The sequence below is a fragment of the Taeniopygia guttata genome, chromosome 30, assembly GCF_048771995.1.
Source record: "Taeniopygia guttata chromosome 30, bTaeGut7.mat, whole genome shotgun sequence".
In the NCBI taxonomy this organism is placed as follows: Eukaryota; Metazoa; Chordata; class Aves; order Passeriformes; family Estrildidae; genus Taeniopygia; species Taeniopygia guttata.
The window spans coordinates 2,070,348-2,079,166 of NC_133055.1; the positions used below are offsets into that span (position 1 = coordinate 2,070,348).

General features: G+C 45.6%; 1 long non-coding RNA gene across 1 annotated transcript; it reads left to right on the forward strand.

Moving 5' to 3' along the window:
* The first annotated feature begins 1,602 nt into the window (after positions 1-1,602).
* On the forward strand, positions 1,603-7,450 carry LOC116807513 (uncharacterized). The gene is made up of 4 exons (XR_012052277.1): positions 1,603-1,851; positions 2,404-2,528; positions 4,290-4,603; positions 5,946-7,450. It is a non-coding gene; the product is annotated as an uncharacterized lncRNA (long non-coding RNA).
* Positions 7,451-8,819: the final 1,369 nt, after the last annotated feature.

Sequence of the window (8,819 nt, forward strand, 5' to 3'; positions counted from 1 at the left end):
CACAGGCATTTCCAGAGCGAGATCCAGGCCCAATGCTGCTGCCTGCTGAGCCTCTCTGGGAGATCCTGAGCATCTTCCTGCCTAGAGTCACAAAAGAGCTCAGGCTCTCCCTGAACTGGGTTTTCAGGGGAGGTTTCCATATCCCTGAGAGATGCGTTCATCCCTCAACACATCTGATTTTATGTACCATGATGTGTTTGGGTTCCTTCCTTACTCCTGTGTGCCAGTGAGAAACCACCCATGTGAATGGAGGGTATTGTGAGCAGGAAAATGCATTCCTGGATTGCCTTTTTGCTTCACTGTCACTCAGCTGAATAGGGTCCTTATCTTTTAGGGACTTACAAGAATGGGTAGGAATTTTGGCTCTGAGAGGAGCAGAAAGCACAGTTTTTGCACCACATTCCCAACAGATGTCGTTTCCCTGGGAAAATAGTGACTGTCATTCATGAGAACATATTGAGCTGCAGCACCTCCTTGTATGACTGGCCATTTTAGGTAAGAAAGGTGTGTGTTCATCCATTGCCAGGTCAGTCGTGCTGCTTTTTCAGAGCAAACCTAATTGGCATCATCTTTGCAGAAACGGCCTCTGGCTTCTGCCTTTATCCATCCTGTGATGACCAAGAAGCAGAGGGTTGACCAAGAGCCCCATGATATCCAGCCAGCAGCTGGTGGCCGCTCTCCTTCTTCCTTGGACCTGCCTTCCACATCCTGCTCAACTTTGAACCTGGCTCCAAGTGTCAGCTCCATTTCCACCTCCACCCGTCAGCTACAAGAGAAAGACAAAATTCGGACTCCATCTGGAATCCCAGCGCCTGTCAGGGTGCAGGGGAAGATTCCCAGCTCCAAAGGTGAGGAAACAGAGTTAGACAGGGTGAAAAAATCCCATCCTTTGAATTTTGATAAAATGCTTGCCATAAGCAAAGCCAAAGAGATGAGCAGAGAGTGCAGCACCCAAGCAGAAAAGGAGTCACACAATCCAAGTGCAAAGGGTATTAAACTGATGGACCACTTTTAGATATGCTTCCATTTAATTTTTTACTGGGTATCCGTATGGTTTTTTAGTCATATCTAGCCTCCCATCCACCGGCACCTCCAAGTCCTCCCCGCCTTCATCCCCAAGCCTGTCTTGCTGTCAGGGAATGTCCCAAACCCAAAGATGCAGCCCTTTGCACTTGGCCTTGTTGAATCTGATGAGGTTCCAAAGGCCCCACTTCTTGGTCCTTCCAGATGGCATCCCATGCCTCTGGTTTTGGCAAACTTGCTGAGGGTGCACCTAATCCATTCTAGAGGATGCACTTGCTGAGGGTGCACTTAGTGTCATTCTAGAGATAGCTGAATGCTTGAGCTTACAAACTGGGGAAATCATATAAAAGCAAAATGCATAAAAATATTTTTTTCCTAAAAACTTCCCATCCAGCATCACTCCTTTACCAGCTTTTAACAACTTTTTAATGCTTTACTCTTTAGATGCTTGGAGATCTGTAAATGACGGACAAATAGAGGCTCAAAAGTCTTGGTACATCCTTTTGAATCAGCTTCCTTGCCTTCTCCAAACCTCTAATTTGAACTATTTGTTTCTGGTTTTCCCTCTCTTTAGGAGACAAAGCAGTGGTCAGAGGAGCCCAGCAAAGCAATTCAGGTCCTGTGCCTGAGAAGAAGAGGATGATGTCTGTGAGACTTGCAGACATTGACTGGAGCGGTTGCACTGCTGTTTACAGCCGAACCTACAGGGACAGGGTAATTCATTTACTTGCTCTGAGGGATTACAAGGAGCCAGAGTTACTTGCTCAGCTGCAGAGAGATGGAGTCAGGCAAAAGGACAAGGATTCCCTTGGAAAAATCCTTCAGGAGGTGAGATCGTGGAGCTTGTGCCAGCACTTCTTCCACCATGCTATTCTGCCGTTCATAATGTACTACTTCCACACCTGTTTAAATTAGAGACTTTTCCAATACTCCTTCAAGTTAAGTTCCACTGGGATGTCTTTCTCATAGGCTTTCATAAAACGCATACCCATTGAAAGATGCAGTAGATCCTTCCTTCCTTTTTAAATGTTCCCCATCCACAGAGGCTTTTGCTGAATAATGCAAGCATTAATATATCCAATAGGACTAGTTCCCCTTTAGCTAGGAAAAAGCATTTTGGAACCTAGTCAAAGGACTCAAATTCAACATGGATACACTTTCAGTTGATCCTACAGTCACTTTAAGGAACTGATTCCCTGAACCTGTGAGGTTTGTTGCTGTGTTTGCCCAGGGCAGTGGCAGGGATTTTTCACCCTGAAGACATTCATGATATAATGAGAGCCACATTTTGCCATCCCAACTCAAGTAGCCCATTTCGGTTTCTGTAGTTTGCATATATGGGCGTAATGAACATTTGTTTTCCGAAATGTCTGCCTGTAGGTTGCTGACCTGAATGCAAAGGATAATTCCTTCAGTCTGAAGGAACATCTGTTTCCAGCCCTTCAGACTGATTGGCCTGGCTACAGCAAAACTGAGAGAGTGCATTTGAAGTTAATACTTTCTAGGTAAGTTCAGTCTTTTGGGGAAGGAAAAGAGCCTTTTCAGAAGAAAGCCCTGGGAAATTAAGCCTAGGTTCTTAGCATATGCTGAGGCAGCAGGGACATGCCAGGATCCTGGCCCTGCACAGAACACCCCAAGAATCACATCAGGTGCCCAAGAGTGCTGTCCAAACACTTCCTGAAGCCTTGCTGCAGTGACCACTGGCCTGGGGAGCCTGTTGCAGTGCTCAAGCACCCTCTGGGGCACGAATGTTTTCCTGATATCCTGCCTAAAGCTCCCTCAACCCAGCTTCAAGCTCTTTCCTTGAGTTCTGGCACTGAAGGTCTGAAAGGAAAGGACTATGGCAGTTGACATTTAGGCCTTGTAACTTGAAATATTGGACCATCCTTACAGAAAAGCAGCTCCATCTCAGAACCCCACCAGCAGCAGCCAACCAACATCTCCAGGGCTTTCTGAGAGAGATGCTCCAGCAAGACCTGCTCTGGTATTTTGTGCTTTTTTAACATTCTGTACACAGTATTAAAGTTTCAGCAGACTTGCTGGCGGTATAAAAGGTGTGATGTGAATGTGCAGGACCAGGCCTAAGCATGGTTTGCCTCAGACATTGCAAGTGCTATGACAGGAAGGCTGTGATGAGAAGAGAGGATCCTGCAGGGGTGGAGCAGCACTGTGAGCCAAATTTCTGCTCTGCCTAAAGACTTGAGCTCAGTCCCCACCCTCAACTCCTTCCCTGGAGGAGGCCTCAAAGGGCTGGCTCTGCAGGAAAAATCTCCTGTACATAAGAGGCTGCAGCAGGGTGGGGCAGATGGAGCCCTCTCGCTCTCTTGTGCCTCTGTCTCTCTGTCACCCTCATTGCTGACTCCAGCTCTACACTATCCACATGGCTGCACCAACACAGGAGCTACAGAATGGTGATATTTCCTCAGTTCCTCCTCTGCCTCCGTTTCTCCACTCCCTCACTCTGCCTGGGCACACACGGCTGTCCTGTTCTACTCCATCCTCAGTTTGGAAGTTGCTGTGGCTGTGGGGAGCTTGTGGCTCTGTGTTGTGGCTTGTGAGTCAGCAGCTGTGAGAAGGTCCTTGGGAGGAGCTGAGAGATGATTGAAGGGCACTGAGCAACAGTGAGGGCTTGTTGGTAACCACTTGTGACACTCTCTTGTACAAATTCAAGGGCTTGTTAGCCAGCAGCTTTTGAGTCTGCACAGCAGGTAGCCTGCTGGATTTAAGACAGCTGCTCCTAAAAGCACAAGAGTTTCCTGACATGTGGCTGCTGTCTTTGTTCGTCCTGATGAGAATTCACAACCAACCATCACACCCTGTACTCCTGGATTCTAAGAGGGAAGCACTAATCTCGTTTTTAACACATAAAACTCTAAAACAGCCAGGTGCCTCTTCAGTAAATCATGTGGATGTTTGACAGCAAAAGCTGAGTCTTTTCCTGGTGTGTGCAAGCAGCAATTGGGAGCCAGATAAAACTTACTGGACCTCCCCTTTGGGGAGGCTTTGCTGGAGCTGCTGAAGGGAGTGTCTACTTCCCAAAGCCTTTTAGCAGTAGACTTGGAGAAGGACTGGCTAAGTCCTAAGATGAGAAACTAGGAATGCAATAGAACAGATATTTACCTGGAGGTCCTCCATGTTTGACAGCTATTTTAATTTAAAAAACATGTGTTTTCAACCTTTGCCAGTTCACAAATCCTTCTTTTTTACAATGGGAGCAAAGCCTGATCTGGGTCAGAGATTAATGAACTGTTTTGTTATTGTTGTAGAAATGGCCTTGTGCTTCTGGCTTGACCAGTCCTGCGATGAGCAAGAAGTGGAGGATTGAGCAGTAGCTCAGTTACCTCCAGCCAGCACCTGGTGGCCACTCTTCTTCCAGGGTGCTGGCTGTGACATCCCGTTCTACTTCCTACCTGTCTGCAAATGTCGGCTCCATTTCCCCTGCACCCTTTAGGTTCAAGAAAGACACAGATTTCGGAGTTCTACCATGACAGCACTCGTGTGTTGAAGACTACCATGTCAAAAAAGAAGTGAAGAGAATTTGGGAGGCTGAAGCAGTAGTGTCCCTTGGATCTCCATGAAGGTACCAATGTGCAGCTTTTCCTAACTCCAGTGTGGATAACGATGGAGTAAAGATTTGATGATTAAGAGAAGCCTCTGCATGAATTAAGGTGCAAGAAAGACCATATTCCAGAGTCAATAGTACAGGCATTCTTTAATAGTAAATGTCAGCTAAGGAGGTAGAAAGCTAAAGGAGATGGGCCAGGTGGGGAGAAGTGCTGAGATGAACACCGAGGTGGGTTAGGCCCAGATGGGCCCTCCCTTCCTGCAGTGCAGCTGCACAGGCTCAGATGCAGCAGTGCTGCTGCATCCCCTCATCGTATTTGCAGTGCAGGAGAGGAGGGAGAAATGTGTGTGTGTGTGTGTGGTATAAAACACTGGAAATTGCTCCCAGCTTGTCTCAGAGCAGTGGTGTTGGCAAGGGCAGTCAGGCCTCCTGCAGCTCTGGGGTTCTGGGGCAGCTGTGGCCTTTGGAGCAGGCAGGGCCCTGGGCCCCACTGGGTACAGCCAGGGATGCTCTGTGGAAGGCTGAGGGCAAGCCTGGCCCTGCAGGGGAGCAGTGCAGTGAGGCCTGTGCTCGGGCTCTTGCTAGCAAATGTCACTGGGCAGAGGCCAGTAGTCGAAGCTACTGCTTCTCGGGAACCTCCCAAAATGTTGACAGGCATCTGTAGTTTTATTTTCAAACTTATCCTGCACACCAGTCAGGTGCATCTGGCCTGGGATGCATCCCTGGCATATGTTGTTGTCTGTCCTTGCACTGAATTTTAACTTGTTAAAGATTTATTCCTTGTAAATATTTATCTCAGGATGGTTTGAAGTGTTTATTCCCATGTGGAATGAGTTTTTGTCATTGCAAAGAGACCCGATCTTCAGGCCCAGAGGAGCAGAAGCTTTGGTGTGACAGTGTTGGGATGTGGCATCTATTATCCTCATTGCCACTTCATCTTGGATTTGTATCATGAGCTTGATAAACCTCACACCTGTTGATCTGAGGGAGAAGGGATTGAAGAAGGCTTGACTCCCTTCAGTGGCTTTAAGCATTAATGTGTTTCACCCTCTTTAGGAGCTGCTGTGCTTTGGGTTGTTGTTGTTGTGGTTTCAGACTTGTCTAGAGTTTGTTCTTAGGTCTGTAATACAACAGGCTCAGTTTGCAAATTTCCCAGAAAGATGGTGTCTCACGGAGAAAAATACCTCCAAAGTCAAACTGAGAGTAATTTTATTTTTTTACATGAATAAAACCAGACTGGCCTGGCTTGGGAATGTCTGAATCTGCCTCAAGGCTATTTTAAAGAAAAGGTTATGAAATTCTACACTCTGCATAAATGTTGACATGCCCTAATTTTCTTTTGATTTCTCCTTCCTAGGGTAGTCCCAGCTACTCTGAGATGAAGAGCAGATGCCAGTACCTCCACAAAAAGCTGTCCCACATTCAGCAATGAGTATCTGAATTTGGCAAGCAGCAAGTGGAGTCCTGGCACCAGTCGTCTGCTTCAGCAAGGAAACATCTGTGAACTCGGGCTGTTTTATTTTAAAAGAAGATTAAGCTTTAAAGATTCTTCAAGTTAGGATTGAGTAGATGATTATATGTTAAAAACATAGGATTAGTTAGTCTAAGATTACAGAATTTAGTATTGAATTTCAGCAATAAGGAAGTTGCATTCTTGTTAACTCCTTCTCTTACTGTCAGTTCTCTCCAAAGAAGTATTTTTTCCCATACCGGTTGGGAGATGGGCCAATTAAATCTACTTTCTAAAAAAACCACTAATTTTACCCTAAACCAACCATTTTTGGCACCCAATGTGAGGCCCAAGAAAGAAGAAAAACCTGTAATGATTGCATTTTGGTTGTGCTTATTACACTGTAGTGGCACAAAGCAGTCAGTAACGATGTTACTTGAAGTGGTAATGTCTCTCGGGGTGGGGGCCTTCATGTGTTTCTAGTCCCAAGGCTTTTTTGAAGTTGTAATAGCTTTCTAGTCACTAGGATTATTTTCTTATCTAAAAAGAGCTCCACTATTGTTCTAATCCATAGCTTTTCCAGTAGAGGGGCATGGGTTTGAATAGCTATTGTGCTAGGCTCAGTAATAATAATTTATAGGGAGTTTACAAAAGTACTGAAGTCTGTTCAAGATATATTTGGTTTATAGTTTCTCCATCCTACCCTATGTCCCAGTTCCAGTAGCATGTTTTGGGGGTTTATTAGAAATTACACCCAGTTAATTAGACGAAAAACAAGGGATGAAGCTTTCCAGCCTTTCCTTTCCTTCTTCTCCTTTGAATCTGTTACGTCCCTTTTTGAAAAGGTTCAGTTTCCCCTGAATGCTAAAGAGACCACTTTCCTCATATTTAATCTAGTAAACTTCCTCTATATAGTCTACAGCTCCTCTAGAGTGAGGGCTGAGATGTCCAGAGTGTAATAAATAAAAAGGTCTTTGTTCATCGAAACGAGCATTGAAGGAGATAAAAATTTGAACTGAGTAGGGAATCTCAAGATGTGTGAGGTAAAGGAGAAAGGGGAGGAAACAGCAAGTATTCTGCTTAAGAATTGTGCAGATGCAAGTAGCATAGAAGACTGTGTAACTAATTATATACAAGTTAACTTGTAGGCCAAGGACAATCTGCAAGGAAGATGAGGAGCCTTCATTTCTATGACCACCAAGGGCAGAAAAAAGACCCCCTAGCAACCAATTGCACCGGCGCAGAGTGCATCGACAAAAAATATAACTGGGAAAAAAAAGGGACTATAAAAACAGAAAGGTCAAAAGGGGAAGGTGCGCCGTGGCAGAGCAGAGACTCCCCGGCCGCCCAGCGTTGTTCTTTTGCTTAATCCCGCTTGCTTAATAAATTCTTGTTAATTGATTTATCTCTAATTAGCCTCCACAATTGAATTTGTCCATAACAAATTTGGTGCCATGACTCGGATAAGGGCGAACGGGTGGGAATTCCTAATCAGGGAGGTGCCCTGCTGCCTCTGCAGCAGCCCTGGTGCAGGCTTTGCATTCCCGGACCCTTACCGACGAACCTAAATTTGGTATTAAGCAAAAGGGATACCGGTAACCCCGTAATCTTTGTGCACGAAGCCCGGGCGAAGACGCAGGACTGCGTGAGTCTAAAAGTGGGGATCCGCTTGGTTGGGGTTGGGATCCCAGGACATAACGCATGAGACGTCCTTTTAGGACGAGGCAAGTGCGGACCTCTAAGTAGTGCAGTTTCCAGACCCCGAGAGGGGCTGGGCCACGAACAGGGGGCCGCGAGTGTGTGTGTGCGTGAAGGTGTCCTGGAAGACAGGACAGAGGAAAAGCAAGCCCTCTGCTTCCATGGGGAGGGGGACCCCACTGAAGCTTCCCCAGATACCCCCTGAGAGTCCGTTAGGTCTAATGATAAAATCTTGGGATGAATATCCTTCAAGAAAAGGGAAGGATAAGGCAAAAATGATACATTATTGTATAAAAGTATGGGGAGGGAAACAAATCCGTACTGGTAATTTATTTTGGTCAGTGTTTGGAAGCTTTGAGGACTGGATTTGCCAGGCATTAAACATTTAAAATTTAAACATTTAAAATTTAAACTCTAAAGAACCTTTTGATATGGAAGAGAGCAAGTATGCTGCTCTCTGGATAGTGGGGGAAACAAGAGCAAAACTTTTTGCCTTAAGCACCCAGGGAGGGAAAAAGAAAAATAAAAAGCCTGAGGAAGTTCCAACTGCACCCCCTCTACCATACATACCTCCCCCTCCTCCACCCCAATTTGGATCAAGGGGGAGATTTTGATAACCAAGAGGTAGAAATCCTGGAGCCAGTCCCTGAGGAAAATCTCTGCGTTACTCATAGTATAACAAGGGGGGAAAGAGAAAGGGAAAAGAAATACCCATCTCTTGCTTCTCTCTTCTGGTAACTGCTGGTTAACTCTCTGAAACAGAGGCATCAGGGCTCGCTGCATTAATTGCCCTGATGAACACTGTACTTGGGACTGTCCTCTCAAGCACTCTTGCGTTTGGTGTAATACTTGCAGAGGCAATTACTTGTTACTTTCATTGCTCATTAGCATTGCATTCCTTCAGCTAGATGGACTTTACAAAAATAACCTCCTCCTTTTTTTTTCTTTTTTTTAAGCTCTCTGATTTGAAGGGCTTTCTGAAAGAGATTTCCAGTAAAATTAAATGAGTGGAGCAGAAATTCAAGAGCAGCTACTGGAGCAGGGTAAGCCCACTTTAAATCCATTGTCTGCCTTGAAATCAAG